The sequence below is a fragment of the Triturus cristatus genome, chromosome 9, assembly GCF_964204655.1.
Source record: "Triturus cristatus chromosome 9, aTriCri1.1, whole genome shotgun sequence".
Classification (NCBI taxonomy): domain Eukaryota; kingdom Metazoa; phylum Chordata; class Amphibia; order Caudata; family Salamandridae; genus Triturus; species Triturus cristatus.
In genome coordinates, this window is record NC_140592.1 from 456355677 (window position 1) to 456373005 (window position 17329).

The following is a 17329-nucleotide window of genomic DNA, read 5'->3' on the forward strand; positions in this document are numbered from 1 at the left end:
GCAAGCCAGCCGAGGGTCCGAGCGCTGGGGACGGGGGTCCACCGGAGCCCGGGGAGGCTCTCCACAGCCTGGCTAGGGTTCGGAAGCTGGGACTGGATCCGGGGCTTATGCTCCGTCTGGCGGGCCCTGGGGTGCGGGAGCCCCCCTTCCTGCAAGCCAGCCAAGGGTCTGAGCGCAGGGGAAGGGTCCCACCGGTGCCCAGAGAGGCTCTCCCCGGCTGGGTAGGGTTCGGAAGCTGGGACCGCCCCCGGGCTCGTGCTCTGTCCGGCGAGCCCTGTGGTTCGGGAGCCCTCTGTCCTGTAAGCCAGCCGAGGGTCTGGACACTGGGGACAGGGGTCCACCGGGGCCCGGGGAGGCTCTCCATGGCCTGGCTAGGGTTCGGAAGCTGGGACCGGGCCCGGGGCTTGTGCTCTGTCCAGCGGGCCCCGGGGTGCGGGAGGCCCCCGTCCTGCAAGCCACCCGAGGGTCTGAGCGCTGGGGACAGGGGTCCACCAGGGCCCGGGGAGGCTCTCCACGGCCTGGCTAGGGTTCGGAAGCTGGGACCGGGCCCAGGGCTTGTGCTCTGTCCAGCGGGCCCCGGGGTGCGGGAGGCACCCGTCCTGCAAGCCAGCCGAGGGTCTGGGTGCTGGGAACGGGGGTCCAATGGGGCCTGGGAAGGCTCTCCCCGGGCTGGCTAGGGTTTGGAAGCTGGGACCAGGCCCAGGGCTCGTGCTCCGTCCCAGGGTCCCAGGGTGTGAGAGCCCCCCATCCTGCAAGCCAGCCGAGGGTCCGAGCGCTGGGGACGGGGGTCCACCGGAGCCCGGGGAGGCTCTCCACAGACTGGCTAGGGTTCGGAAGCTGGGACTGGATCCGGGGCTTATGCTCCGTCTGGCGGGCCCCGGGGTGCGGGAGCCCCCCTTCCTGCAAGCCAGCCAAGGGTCTGAGCGCAGGGGAAGGGTCCCACCGGTGCCCAGAGAGGCTCTCCCCGGCTGGGTAGGGTTCGGAAGCTGGGACCGCCCCCGGGCTCGTGCTCCGTCCGGCGAGCCCTGTGGTTCGGGAGCCCTCTGTCCTGTAAGCCAGCCGAGGGTCTGGGCACTGGGGACAGGGGTCCACCGAGGCCTGGGGAAGCTCTCCCCGTCCTGGCTGCTTTCAGAAGCAGGGACCGGGCCGGGGAGCGGGGCTGGCTGGCTTTATCAGCTCCGCTGGCAGAGCGGAGTTTTCTGCCCTCCCCTACTCAAAATTCAAAAAGTGTATTTATTTAACCCTCAGGAATGTATCACCTTAATACATCAGATTACATACATCACTGCACTGAGAGACATTTATTACAAATCATTGTTGTTTTTAAAACAACCTTAGACACGTTTAGGCCTTGTGCTCTGAAAACAAACCAAGATGCAAGTCAGTTGTATTGTGCACCACATATATATTTTTGATTCTTAATAAACATGGAGCTACATTAAAGTCTATTAAATCAAACAAAAGAGGATTTTGTACAGCGCACGTCTTGAACTCATGTATTTGAAGGTGCTCTCATTTGTGACAATGAAGAGCAAACATTGGCAAAGCCAATAGGTCTCGCCTATACAAGCTACTGGCTTTGTGAAAGTTTTTGCCATGTTGCACAGTAGTGTGGCTGCTGTTGTGTATGGCTGAAATGTTCCCTCCCCAAACAAACTCCACTATGACCCAGCCATCGCCGGCTGCATCATAGCACTTAAAAAAAAAATGCAGATGGGAGGGTGTGATGCACGTCGGAAGGAGGTAGGGCAGGCAACCCAGAGGGTGTAAACACCACTCCCACCCTCAAGAAATAAAACAAAGTGCTATGATGCAGCAAGCCCCGGCTGCGTCATAGTTTGTTTCTTAAGCTTTCAGTCATGGGGCACAGCAGCCATGCTGCTGTGCAGCATGACTTAAAAACATTGACAAAGCCAATACATTGTGTAGGTGAGATGTATTGGATTTGCCAATGCTCGTTTTTTTCTAACAGGACTGTATTGTGAAAGCAGGCAAGCAACAACGTTGGATGGAGTGGGAGGTCCCAAGCAACAATGTGGGAAGGGGGTGTTGTGTGGGAGAGTTCAAGTAATAAAGCGAGACCGGGTGAGAGCAGGAAAGCACAAGTCAGGGCGGTAGGCAGCAATCAACAGCGCGGGGCAAGTAACAACATAGGATGGAATGGGAGGGAACAAACAACAATGTGGGATGGGGTAGGAGGGGCCAATTAACAGGACAGAGAGGGATGGTAGGGGGCAATCAATGGGATGGAGTTGTTGTGTGCAGATTTAGATTCCGTATATAGGTTTCCCGATTTATGCCCTTATATAGGTACAATTCACATTGCCCTTATTTGGACATAGAAATCCGGCCCTTATTTAGACATTGTCCATACAAACCAAATACAGGCATGGCCACCTACATCCTTCCATCCACGTCACAACAACTTCTTGGAAAACCAGACCCTTAAGCCTTTAGGAATTTCCCTCAGCTTGAATATTGATTTCTCCAAGAACTCATTAAGTATGCATGAACATCTATTCCTTAGGGGTTCATTCATGACGTTCCTCTGCCCGACTTTTACGTCAATAGTGGCATTCCTAGACACCTTCAAGGTATAAATATACCAGCACTTGCCTTGGCAAATTGCGGTTCCCGGAGGATTCGATCCAACCCAGACTACGCGGTTTGCCACGGCAAGTTCGGAAGGAGATCGAGTTCCAGCCTGATGCACTGACCTGACGCTGCCATCCTCCTCGCAGAGAATCCAGCTCCAGTGCTCTCTGACTTCCCTTGCGGGGGTTAGACTATCGAGTCCAGAAAAGAGATTCCAACCTCTCTCATTCTCAGGTATGGATCTGACTAGAACTTAGAGAAACTTTTGGCAACTCTTGGCTAAACTAAAATATAGCTAGCTATACTTTAGAAACAGCACCTATTTCAAACCTCATACTGCACTTAGGTTAGGTCCACTGGGGTATAACAATTTAGAAGCATCAGATAAGTATCACATTTTAGCTTATGTTATTTATGTATGTATTTTGATTAATATATGTCAGAGCTACAAACCATGCTATTGCAGTATTATTTTATCTTACTGCTAACCTTGTACATATTGTACATTGCAGTCTGTCTTACGATTGTAGCAATTCATATCTCTTGCATGAGAAATAAGACTGTTCAATAAACCCTTTTATTGAAACGCCCGTCTCTGTATTTCTGTGCAACTCTGTAGAAACGAAGCATGCACAATTGACTGAGTGAAACTGTTATCTATTGTTTCCACAATTCTGAGACCTTTCCGATTCTAAAGGGAAACAAAGTTGTCATGTTTATGTGGTTGTGAGAGAGCAATCCCTTCTTGTATATTCGAGAAGTTTCTAGTGACCTCTGAGTTAGCTGGCACACACCAGTAATTAAGTTTAATATACTCAATAGAGACATACTGACCATAGTCCTATGTCAAATCTATAGTGTATGTTATTCCAATGCGCAGAGCCTATCAAGGATATAGGAACTACACTACAGAGTGAAGTGGTAGAGGGTATGCAACAACAAGGAGGCAGGTGAAAGAGGTCAAGAAACAACATGGAAAGGAACAGGAGGGTGGGATGGGGCAAGCAATAACACTGAGTGGGAAAGCAACAACACAGAAGGCTGGAATTGGGCAAGCAACAATATGGAGAGGAAAATCAATAACATAGCGAGAGACGGAAAAAGGCAAGCAACAACACGGAGCGAGAACAGAGATGGAAGTACATGAGGGAGACAGGCTGCAAACATATGCACTCTTATAGAGTGCTTCAACTAAAAGAAAAAGTAGCTCTGAAAGCATAAACAGTGGAACGACTCTGGGAAAAGAAGTAGTATTTTGGTCACTCGTCAGCAGAGGGAGAAGTCAACCAATGGTAAGCAATGCGCTATCCCCCTGCAAGTAAATAATGTCTTGCAAGCAACAACGCACGTGCTGTCTCAGGCAAAACCTAAAAATTAGACTTTGTGAAATAAGATATTTGTATACGGTCACACTATTGGTGAAACGGGGAAGCTGCGATTGGCCCAGGTTTTTTGTTCCACATTGCACAGTCTCTTTCTCTCACACATTTAACATTAAAGATTACTGCTATGTTTTTAATTCTTGGTGCGTGAGGTTACAGTGCATTGGCAGTCCAAAGCCACATGAAAGCTCAGCTCATTGTGAGCCTGAGTGTCCAAGAGGATCTAGCTTAAGGCTGGCTCAAACTTTCAGTGGCTCGTCCCTTTCTACATCAGATTGGGTAGTGCTAGCCTACCAAGGTTTACCGTGGTGAATCAGGCTGTATAAACATGCAGTTCAACCCAGGGCCAGAGAATTTAGAAGTCAACAGGGAAGGAGATCCCTCAGTGACTGAAACAACCAAAATATGCCTATGCCTATACTGTCTGCTGGATGTGGGGTGGTTTGTTGGTCCTAGTGATAGGCTAATGTTTTTCATAAGGCAAGGAGTTATGGCAGGACTACATCAGTCACAGGTCAGACACACTATGGGCCTAATTACGAGTTGAGGAGTTATTTATCATCCCAGATAAATAACGAAACTGAAGGAAGGGACCCGATTAGTTCCACCCGGGTCACTCGTGACCACCTCTCAGCCTTCCATACAAATGAAGAGTCGGTCAGACAGTAGAGAATACAAACCAAGTATATTTATTCAGGTACACTTGAGCGGAGTCCAGTCTGACCAGCTATCTGGGATCGCTGCAGAGGGACTGGCTTCAGCAAACATGGTGATACATTATGTACAATTCAGAACCAATAAAGACACGCCCAGACTGGAAATTTCCAGTTGGAGCAGCTAGACAAAGAAGGTAAAGAAGGATGAGTTTCGATCCTGGACCAGACACACAATATCTCTATGCCAAGGCCGTTCTGCCTGCGCCCATCGCTAGACCAGTGGGAGCAGGCCTCTACCTAATGGGAAAGGTATGCGCTACTAAGAACAGTGTTTTCATTAGTACAGCAAGGCCTAACCTTAGAGAAATAAAAACGACCACAGCTGCTTTCAGCAAAGGCAAAGAGAAAAATTAGTTTAGATCATGGCTCAAAATGGCAGATTAACATAAAATGGTGCGGCGAATGCTAACTTAAGACGTACAATACATAAACAGCAGAGCTAAAACATTTTTATTCCACCAGACCCTCCTTTTAGCATTTACTAACAACTTTTATGTTACTATCTAGAAGTCAGGGTGCTGTATATTAAAAAGTGGAACATGTACTCGTACTATGAGCTGTTACACGTTCCATAAAAAAAACTAAATTGTCGTTTTTACTGTGGAAAGTCTAGTATCCCAATTGGCAAGTACAGAGTTACAGGCAGGCACCCCAGCCTTGCTAACTTCTGAATGGGCCTACTAAGGTTGATACTCTTTGGTTTTTAAAATTCAGTGCATTAAATCTGATTTAATGAACAAATCAAATTTAATGTCACTGATGGGCAGAGTGCTACTTTAGAAGTTGCCAAGTTAGTTGCTCGGGGTTTCCTGTGTCAATACTGAAGCACATGGGGCTGGCTCTGCAGACAACTTTCTGCCCTCCAGGGTAGACATGCTAACGACAACCAGGAAATGACACAACAGGGACCTGCATGGGAGAGAGATTTTACCTCCCTCCTGCAGGAAGCAACACAGATGTTAGCCCAAAAGGCAAGCTTCAAAGAAGAAGCCGCCTTTGAAGATCAAATGAGTACTAATTGGGAGAGGGGCTGCCCTATTGTTTAGGCAGGCAGGCTGGCACTGAAGACAGGAGAGGAGAAGCTAGTTGTCAAACTGGTTTTTCCACAGCCGTGTAGCTCTTTGGTAGTCACACCTCTGGGGGTTGTCTAGGGAGCTCTGAGGGTCGGGAGAGGGTTCTCGCCATCTTGGAAGTGGGCAGAATGGTGCATCCTGGGATAGCCAAATGACACACTTCCCAGGAAGTTGTCAACAGGAGGGATGGAACCTGGTAGCCTATTGGCTCCCAACAGCATTCTTCCCTGAGGGCATTTTCTGAAGATAAATAGGGCACCACTGGCACCCAAATCTCATATCACGACCAACTTGAAGGAAGGACCAAAGAAGGACTGCGCTACTACACTGAGGGACCAGCAAAGAGAGGCTGCACCGACAAGGACTGCACCTGCTGGCTACAAAGAGTGCCAGCCATGCCCTGCTACAGAGCCTAGTTTAAGCCAAGACAACTCCAAAGATCAGCTGATTGGCCTCCTGTTAACTGCACATGGACACAAAAGCTGAAGAAGCCTTCTAGGGCAAGTTGGTAGCCCAAATTCTTCAAGCTGCAACCACCTCGCCAGGCAGCACTAAGGACCAAGACCCGAAGCACAGAGTTGCACCTGAGTATGCTGGACACTGAAGTGCTGTCGGAGAGTTGCTGGAACACTCAAAAGGCGAGTTATTGACTCAGGAAGGATTGGCCTATGACCACGATAACCGGCGACTGGTAGTCCAGTGGCGACTGGACTTCAGCCAGACACCATAGCGGACTTCGTGGGACATCGACCCTGTAACCAGGTCTCCCTCACCATCTTTGTGGACCAAGTAATCCCTGCAGAAAAACCCCCATCAACATCGTCACATTCCCATCATCGTTAGATCACCTTCAGCATCCTTTACCCCTTGCATCACAATCACTTCATAGAAATCCATTGCAACACAGATAAAGTGCCTGGAACAGTTGAAGGACTGCTTCTCCTGTTAAGATAATGTTTCTTGAGGACCTTACTGTCTAGCTTTCTGCAGGAGTTGGTTGCCCCAAGCACTTCTAACCGACCGCATTGACACCTACCCACATTTCCCTTGAAAAGGTTTCTAAGTATCCAGTTTTTTAACTTTGCCAAGGTTTGTTCACGGGTGAGTGAAATTGCATTGATTTATTATTGCTTGTAAAATCTATCTCCCCGGAACCCTCCAGTGGATCTTTTTCATTCTAGTGTCTTAATTCCTATAAAAATACAACATATTTTTATAAATTGGTGTCAGACTTCTTGAGTGTCGTGTTGATTTCCTCTTCAAGTGTTTTGGTGCTGTTTAAATGCTTAATACTAATTCCTCTGTGTAAACCTTGATGCTCAATGCAACAGCTGCCCAGGATTGAGCAGAGGGTTTGACAGACGAAATCCACGGGTCCTCAAGGGGTTGGTAGGTGTATCACACGGTGAGGTTGCACTACCACACCATATAATACACCCCATTTCCTCACATCGGTGGCAGTGGTGGGTTCCAGGATTTGTGTTTAGCAGTACCATACAGATGTTGAAGTTAAGTCGTTTGAAAATCTGCATAGGTAGACACCTAGAAAATAAGTTATTGTATTTTCCAAGTAGTTATTGAGTTCCACAGTTCACAGAGACATTGTTTCCCAGGAGTTCCTGAAGTTTTAAGGAAGATGTAAAATTGTGACAAAGTTTCCACAAGATTCCAAAAGTTTGAAAGAATTCAAAGAGTTTTGAAACGTTCCTAGAAGTCACTGTAAGCAAGGGGAACATGGAGCTAGACATAGCCAACCTGTACACCCTCAAAAGGAAGTATCTGATGGAGTTGTGAAAGGACAAAAGGATCACTGTGGGAAACAAGGCAAAGAGAGAAGCCCTCAAGGCTTGGGAGGAAGCCCACAGAGACCCACCAGCACTGGAGAAGGAGTTACCCAATGGAAGTGGGAAGAAGAAATGAGGGAGGAGGAGGATGCCATAAACCGCCAGTACCAGGCCAAGAGCACCATCAACAGCCAGCAGTGTGGGGAGCTCACACAGCAGCAGGAGATCCCTTCAAGAAGAAGTGGCAGCCCTGGAGCTGGAGGAGAGAACCCTGGCCCTCGAAGAAAGGAAGGTGGTCCTTGAAGAAAGAAGAGCCAAGCTGGGCATGAGGCCCAAAAAGAACGGTGCAGCAACAGAGACACTGAAGTATCTGATATGGGTACCCAAGTCAGATTGCCCAAAGGGATGGCCCTAGCTATGTACCAGGAGATGACATAGACAAGTGGCTGGCCTCATGTGAGCGAGCTCTAAAATGAAGAAGGTGAGTACAAAAAGCTAGGTAACACTACTGTGGGAGTTAAGGCGAGTAGTTGGTAGGGATAGACTGCTTACACTTGAGAATGAGGTAGCAGGATCCTACCCACATGTGAAAGCAGCACTTGTCAAGGTGTTTGGTCTCACTCCTGGGGAGTACAGACAGAAGCTCAGGACATCACACAAGGGGGCAACGTAAACTTGGGTTGGCTTTATACATACATCAGTAAAGGCACTGGATGGCTGGGTAAAAGGTAACCGGTAAGTACCTTTGAAGGGCTCTATAATTTAGTGTTAAAGGAGAACATCCTCACAAATTGCCCTCACGAACAGTTACACCAACATCTAGCAGACTCCAAGCTTACTAGCCCCAGAGAGCTGGTCAAGATAGCGGACAAGTGGGTTCGGACAAGAGTGCCCAAGATGACCCCTGGGGAGTTATCCCAAGAAGGGGGGGATTAGGCTCACAGAAGAGAAAGGATGGTGGTAGAAAACCAACCAAAGAGGTTCCATCAGAGCCCCAGAACCCTAAGGAGGTGGTCAAAATCCAGCCCACCTCTAGCAAGCAGAGTAGTGGGGCCCCAGGACTAAAGAAACTCTTAGACAAGAGGATGTGTTTTGACTGCCAGCAGTCAGGGCACCACAGAGGGGATGTAATGTGTTCCAAGCGAAAGGCTGTCACTGGAGTGGATAGTGCATCCTTTGAGGAGGACACCTAAGATGAGGAGGTCTCAGTAGCTTTCAACTGGAAGAAGGGTTCAGTTGGTAAGCTAGTGATCCCTGAAGGTGAATACAATCCCAACCACTGCCCTGAGAGACACAGGTGCAAGTCGCACCATAGTGTTGGACAGGTTAGTGTCCCCAGACCAGTACTTGCCATGAGAGGTTTGGAAAGTTAGGGTAGCCTCAGGGTAGGTCATAGACCACTCTGTGGCCTTAGTGCCCCACTTTGAAAACGTATAATCACTCCAGGAATACACAGGAGTCCCTCAAGTAGTTCATCCATAAATCAGTGAAGAGCTGAGGGTGTGGTTCTGGGTACTGACAGCTGTTAGTAGCCTCTGTTGGATGCTTGCCTTTGTAGCAGCACTATCCATGGCATGGGAGTCAGGCCCGTGACAACCGATAAGGTGGGCCCCTTACTCTGTTGGTCATGGTGGGGTTGCTCAAGTGTTAGGTGACCTCTCTGTGTCAGCTAGGTGTGGCCCTAGCTAAGGTAGGGTTAGGTGAGGTAGGTACTTCACAGTCCCAAGTAGAGGGCAGAGAGAAGGCTGGCAGAGACACAGTCCTAGCCAATGCCCAAGATAGGTTGGGACCTGTGATAGTAAGGTAGGCCATCTCCCCAGAGGGAATGGCCTTGAAAGAAGGATGTAAAGTAGAGTAGGCTCTGCAATCATCAGCTAGTTTTCCTACATCATTGTTTTCTGAATAGTTAAGGAGACTTATCAAGTCCGAATGAGTTTTCCTGGACGTATTACCTGGTGGGGGGTTGTGTAAAGAAACAGGCTTTTTGAATTTTTACGGCCATTTTGACTACTAGGTACTAGTGTAACGGCTCTGAAATGCCATAGGCCCTGCTAAACAGGACTCAGTGCATGTGCTCTGAACCCTAAAGTGGTGCATGTTTGATTGGCTTGTCCCCAATTGGCACAGCCTAACTTACTTGTAAGTCCCTAGTACATGCAACTAGAGGTACACAGGGCCTGCAAGTTAGAGTGTGCCCAGGGACTGCAGCACTTGTTGTGCTGAGTTGGACAAGGCAAAACATTTACACTGCAGACAGGAAGAGCAGTTTAATACTGGTAACTATACTTTGCCATTTTAGGTAATGGCTAAGCCCAAACCTCCCTTCGTAATATATGTAAGCCAACGCTATGGCAGGCCTAACGAGCCCTAAGGCAGGATGCTGTATATTAAAAAGTGGAACATGTACTTTTACATGTTCCAGCAGTAAAAACCCTAAATTGTTGTTCTTACTATGGAAAGGCTAGTAGCCCTATTGACAAGTACAGAGTTACAGGCTGTTACCCATCCCTGCTAAACTTCTTTTTTTTTCTGGTTTTTTTTTTGTTTTTCTTTTTGTCCTCATGTGCCGCTTCCCACCCTTTCTCTCTTTGTGGCGCCCTAGGGTGTTGATCATCTTGTATGCGAAAGATCTCGCTAACTAGAAGGCAGAGGGGGAGGAATGATGCCATATCTTAACCCAGAGCTTCCAGAGCAAATATCCTCCAAGAGATTAGAAGCAACTTAATCATAGGACCAAACTTTTCCGTCTTTACGATAGTCCAAATTTAAAGATCCAATAACCCAACCCCTCACCCATAGTGCTCAAAAAATAAAATCCAAAATCTGTTCTTCCTTTTTTGGGGAGCTGCCATATCCAATTTACCTATGGCTCTCATGGCTCTGATCCAGGTCAGATCTGTCGGGGGATCAGGAGAAATCCACAGTCTACAAATTTCCCTACGGGCCAACAAAATAGCATAAAACACCAACTTCGTTTTATCATCCAAGCCCTTACCTTGTAAATCCAGTCTGCCTGTGATGATCGTTTCAGGGCTTACCTTTATTCTTTGCTTTAGAATCACTGACAAGCATTTACTTACAGCATCCCAGAAAGACTTGATCGCCGGGCATGTAACAAACATATGAATGTCATCCTCATTTAGGCTATTGCATTTAGGGCATCTTACATTACCACTGTCTTTAAATTTGGCCAACCTCTTTGGAGTCCAGTATGCCCTGTGGGGAGTGAACAAGTGATTCCTTCTTTTGCAGGCTTTACCACCTTATATAGAATCAACATAGTTACTTGCCAAAGTTCTTCTGTCGCAATCCTCGGCAAGCATTCTCTCCAGAGGGTCTCCGGCAATAGAAAAGGGCCGCCTTCCAGCTCAACAATAGCCCAATATCACATCGCCACCTCTTTTTTAATACCGACATCCGATGCCAGCTTCTCCTCAAAGTCATTGTGGCGTCCAATGAGATGATTTTTTCCAATTGCCCAGCTTTGAATCTGGACATATTTAAATTTAGAAAACTTAGCACCCCAATATAAATCGCAGTCAGACCATGGCAATAGAGTACCATCAACAAATAAATCACCCCATTTCTGGGGACCTTCTGATTTTAAAACCTTTGCCAATGCATCTTCCGTCCAGCTTGGGGCACCCGGAGTTTCCCAGATTGGTGCACCAGCACTAAAGTAAGGAATTATTGTGGCCCTTCTGACCCGGTACCAGACCATAGCCAGGTCTCTCAAGATCTTCAATCTTACTTTTTTAAAGTATTTTGGGTCCGAAAATTTATACATGAAGCCAGCCTGTTTGACCCCCTCAATATTCAACAGAGCAGAAAATAATTCCCCATTAACTGAGTTCCCTGGACTACCCAAAAGCATTCTACAATTTTTGAGCAAAAAAGCCCAAGAGTAAATCTGGAAATCCGGGGCTGCCAACCCCCCCTTCATACACTTCCTCCTAATTTTTTTCCACGATAATCTAGATCCCTTGGAAGACCAAATAAATGATCCGAACTCGCTCTGCAGTTTAGCCAACCAATTTTTTTCAAACATGAAAGGAATAGAGTCAAATAAAAAAGTTAACTTCGGCAGCACCATCATCTTGATCAAATTAACTCGACCAAAGATAGTTAATGGGAGATGGTCCCAACCCTTCATTAGACTAGAGATATCCTTCCTAATTTTAGCCAGGTTAGTTGTGGCTATTTGCGTTACATCCTGAGTTATTTGGACCCCCAAATATCTAATCTGCCTTTTGGGAGTTATAGTCTCTGTTACCAGGTTCCAAGACATGATTTCCGTTTTGTCGGTGTTCAAACGATACCCTGAAACTTCACCAAAATTATTTGTAATTGTTTCTATCGTATCCAGTGTTTGATTCAAATCCGATGTTAAAATAACTATATCATCAGCATAGAGGCCAATCTTCCTAGTCCAACCCTGGAATCTGAAAGGAGGAATACTGTCTGCCTCCCTGATTTTACAAGCTAATGGCTCGATATAAAGGTCGAACAAGAGAGGGGACAGAGGACATCCCTGCCTCGTGCCCCTCATTACCTTAATAGGCTTAGTTAATACTCCATTAACTAGTACTCTTGAAGTGGGAAACCGGTAGAGAGATACTAAAGATTGGCTAAACTTCTGAAAGGATTATTTTGCTCTCTTTATTATTGAAACACGAAATTACATGAATCCAGTGGTTATATAATGACTGCAATAGAATTACACCTATTCCTCAAAGCAATTAACGTAGGACATCAATTGCACCAATGAGCAATAATACTGTTATCATTAAACAGATTCATGTAGACCACATCCATACATTTGCCCCAACCATGGTGGCACCCCTGGCGGGCACCTCATAGCAGGATATCAATTATGATACAACTATAGTTGCAAGTATTCCGCCAGTCATAAGACTGTCCTAAATCCCTCCTGCATTGCAATGTCACATAGCATCTCTGCCACATGTCTGTGTAATACTGTCAGGTGCGGTACCTCTGTTCATTCTCCCTCCGTCTCTCCCGTCAGAATGGGATTATTAAGGTTGCCACTGTTTGGTATCAAAAGAATCAATGCATTGAATCAGATGTAATGGTTAAATAGAATTTAATGTCACTGGTGGGCAAAGTGCAACTTTAGAACTTGCCACTTTAGTTGCCCAAGGTTTCCAGTGCCCGTTTACTGATGCACACAGGCTTGTCCGGCAGACAGCTTTCTGCCCTCCTGGGGAGACGTGCTAACGACTCCCAGAAATAGGCACAATAGGGGCCTGTGTGGGATAGAGGTGTAAGCCACACAGGTGTTATCCCAAAAGGTGAGCTTCAAAGGAAAAGTGCATTCAAAAACCAAATGGGTAACACTTGGGAGAGGGGCTGCTCTATTGTTTAGACAGAGAGACTGGCAATGGGGATAGGAGAGGAGAAGTCAGTTGTCAAACCATTTTTTCCAGGGGCATATAGCCCCTTGGTAGTGGGCTAGGGAGCCTGGCTGAAGACGGGTGAAATGCCAGAAACCGGTCGCACCAACCCCTGGCACCTACCTCAAACCACGCCGAGCAGCAGATCTAATCGCTGTTTTCCGGCCAAAACGCTCGCTTCTGCCGCCATTGCCTGCTCGAGGGAGCCACGAGCCACGCCCACCTCTGTTGGCCACACACCCCCCTCCGACGCCCAGAGCACCCACTATAAAGCATGAATCCATGCCGGAAGCGCAGCGGACGAACGCAGCGGGCGCGACGATGGCGCGCCGAAGGCGCGCTTAAGGCAAGCTCGTCTGCGCTCGTCCGCGATGAGGACGCGACTAGCGCAGACAACTCTGCTCGCAAACCCCACGCTATACCCGTGAAACCCTGCTCAACCTGCGAGAATTCACACACGAAGGTCAGCCCATCTTTGCTGACTCCGCCTTTCCACTGCATGACTTCGCATATAAGGGTCTGCTCCTGGGAGGCCTTCTGAATGTCAGATCACTGCCAAAGCATGCTAACGAAATTCATCTCCTCATCGAATCTCATCACCTGGATGTCCTTTTCTTAACCGAAACGTGGACTCACGCATATTGTGACATTGAATTAGCATGGGCATGCCCTCAGGACTTTAAAATTTTGCACCTTCCCAGACCCAAAGGCCGTGGTGGTGGAGTAGGTATTATCTACAGAGCCTCCTGGCACATTAACACCATAGACATGGACTCAGTCCCCGGGACCGAGATCCTCGGCCTCTCCATAAACTGCCACTCCGCAGGTATTTTTACGGCAATTATCTGCTACCGTCCTCCAGGGACTTTCACCTCCCAACAACAGCAAGCGCTACTCACCACCTTTACGAACATGGCAACCTCTCAAAATAAACTAATCATCCTAGGGGACTTCAACCTCTGGCCAAACGGTAGTCTAGACACTGGTCTAGAAAACCTCCTGCTCTCTTGCGAAAGCGTGGGACTCTACCAACTGGTTAAGCAACCTACCCACTCAGCAGGTCATCGACTTGACCTCATCTTTTCCAGTTCTGAACTAATACATCTGAACGACATTCTGCCCATGAGCTGGACAGATCACGCTCTTATTGAATTCTACATTACCAGCAGAAAAACTAGAACGCCGAATCATAGCGCCCTACCAGAATTTATGTACAGAGACTGGAAAGCTCTGGAAAAACTGAGTTCTACCACCGCCGTTTTTAACGTGGAAGATAGCTTCTCCCCTATCAACTCGGTTGAAGACAACTACAGAGCCTTCTGCACGAGGATATTATCCACTACGGACTCCATAGCTCCATTAAAAAGATGCAAACCTAAAGGCAGAGCATCTGCCCCATGGTATAATGACTCCCTGAAAACCCTCAAATTAGCCTGTAAACAGGCTGAGAGGAAGTGGAGACAAGGCTACTGCGACACAAACAAAATTATCTGGAAAAACAAGCTCCTGGAATATAAATCTGCCGTCGCCGAGAGCAAATCCACCTACTACTGCTCCACCATAGTCAATGCCGCAAATAGCTCCAAAAGCATCTTCCAGATCCTCGACAAACTTATCCACCCCGACTGTTTCAAAAAAACCATCCCCCCCACACAGACCCTCTGTGATAATCTCGCACAGTTCTTTAAGGACAAAATTGAGACCATCATCCACAATCTTGCCTTTCCCCCTTCGCAAGATAATCTCAACTCCCCCGGGGCAGCCACGACTTACCTCGATCCGTTGAGCCCAGGACTCTTACCCAGGGAATGTCTGCAGACTCTCCCCCCTATCTCGGAAGCAGACTTCGAGAGAATGGCACACGGAATCACCTCTGGGTCCCCCCTCGACCCGTTGCCACCAAAAACATGGAAAGCGTGTGGAACTGAACTCTTCCGCACCCTCCGTAGGATCTGCAACCAATCCCTGTGTTGTGGATTTGTCCCTACCCCCTGGAAGCAAGCACTCATCACCCCGCTGCTAAAGAAACCCTCATTGAACCCCGAGTGTCTATCTAACTTTCGGCCTATATCGCTCCTACCCTTTCCGGCGAAAGTTGTGGAACGCTGGGTTAGCTCCTGTCTATCAACACATCTAGAGCAGAATCACATTCTGGACGACTTCCAATTCGGATTTCGCCCAGCCCATGGTACCGAAACGGCTGTGCTTACAGCCATGGAAGAACTTCGTATGCGTGCAGACAGGGGCCACGCAGTGGCCTTGATCTTATTGGACCTGTCTGCCGCATTCGATACGGTCAACCATGTAATTCTGCTAAAGAGGCTCAGAGAGGCAGGGGTCGACGGCACCGCCTTGCTCTGGTTCCACTCATACCTGCGAGATAGGAAACAGGCGGTGTCCCTCCCCCCTTTTCAATCCGCCTTTTCCCCAGTACCTCACGGGGTGCCCCAGGGTTCGTCCATCAGCCCGATCCTTTTTAACGTTTATCTGAAACCACTAATCACCCTGATTAAATCCCACAGACTGAAAACTATAAACTACGCGGACGACACCCAGCTTATCCTCTCCTGGGAGGGGGAAGACTCAATTCCCATGGAATCGTTCCACGACTGCTTAAGAGACACAGCCGGCTGGCTGCACAATAATTCCCTGCAATGCAATTCCTCCAAGACCGAGGTACTGTTCTGCCCTGGGAGCCGGATTCCTCGCCTATTCCCCACGGAATTCTGGCCCCCGGAAACCCCAGAAAAACCACAGCCGGTCACTAGTGTCCGCAATCTGGGTGTTATGCTAAACAACAAACTCAGCATGGAAACGCAGGTAACCAAAACAGTCTCCACCTGCTCGGCCCTACTGCGTTCTTTACGCAAAATCATGCCACTACTCCCCGCACAGGCTCGAGCACTAATAGTCAGGTGCACTATCCTTAGTCGCCTTGACTATTGCAATGCACTTCTGCTCGAGTCCCCAGCTGTCCTACTGGACAGACTCCAAAGAGTCCAGTCGGCCGCAGCCAAACTAGCCCTCGGATGGACCAGGAGATCCTCGGCCACAGCAGCCTTAGCCGAGCTACATTGGCTCCCTTTGAAGCAGCGAATAGCCTTTAAAGCACTCTGCCTTGTCTTCAAAGCACTACACGGAACTGGCCCTAGATCCCTACAAAAAATGTTTTCCTGGTACATCCCCACCAGAACTCTCCGATCCGCCTCAGCCTGCCTTGTGAGGGTACCCAGATTCAACAAGGTAAGGACTGGGGGAAGATCCTTCAGAGTGGCCGCCGCTAAACTCTGGAATAGTTTGCCGGTCGACATCCGCCAAATTTCACAACTCCTTCCATTCAGAAAGCGGATTAAAACTTGGCTCTTCCCCTAAATCCCTCACAACCCCTCCCCAGTCTCCCGTCTCTTTTCATTCTCTTTTCATCTTAGGAGTAATCTCTCAGCGCCAGGATACCTGCCAGGTGACAGTTGCGCTATATAAATGTTTGAAATAAATATAAATAAATAAATAAGTGTCGGGAAAGGGGCCTCACCATCTTGGGAGGGGTCAAAATGGTGCATGCTGGGATAGCCAGATGCCAAACTTCCCAGGACGTGGTCATCAGTAGGGAGAGATCCTGGTAGCCCATTGGCTACCAACTACATCCTACCCTGAGGGCATATTCTGAAGATACATATGGCACTCAGATCTTGACCGACTTGAAGGAAGGACCGAAGAAGTACTGCCCTGCTGCACCAAGGGACCAGCAAAGAGAGACAGCAACGATAAGGACTGCACCTGTTCCACCTGATGGCTAGCGAAGAGAGGGACTGTGCCTGCTGTTTCCTGCTCAGTGAGAGGTTGTCTCCAGAGCCCAGTCAAGCCAGGAGTACTCAAAAGGCCAGCGCCTCTTGTTCGCAGCACAAGGACATAACAGCTGAAGAAGCCTGCTGGGGCAAGTTGGTAGCACAGGTCTTCAAGCCGCTACCACCGCAACTGTTCAGCACCGATGCACAGATTTGCACCCATGTTTGCTGACCCCAGGAGTACTGTTGGACAGTTGCTGGAACCTTGGAAGGCATCGACTCAGGAAGGATTGACCTGTGACGGTGGCAACGGGAGACTGGTAGTCCAGTGGTGACTTGACTTTTAGCAGACCGGAGAGGACTCTGTGGAACGTTGATCCTGCAACCAGGACCCCGTCATCATCTTCGTGGACTGAGGAATCCCAGCAGGAAGACCCCGTTGACCGCATTGCATCCACAGCATTCTTAAAGAATCTTCAGGATCCTTCATCCCTTGCATCAAGACTACTTCATAGGAATTCAGTGCATCATCGTGGATAATGTGCCTGAAAGGCTTCCCCTGCGAAGGAAACTGTTCTTG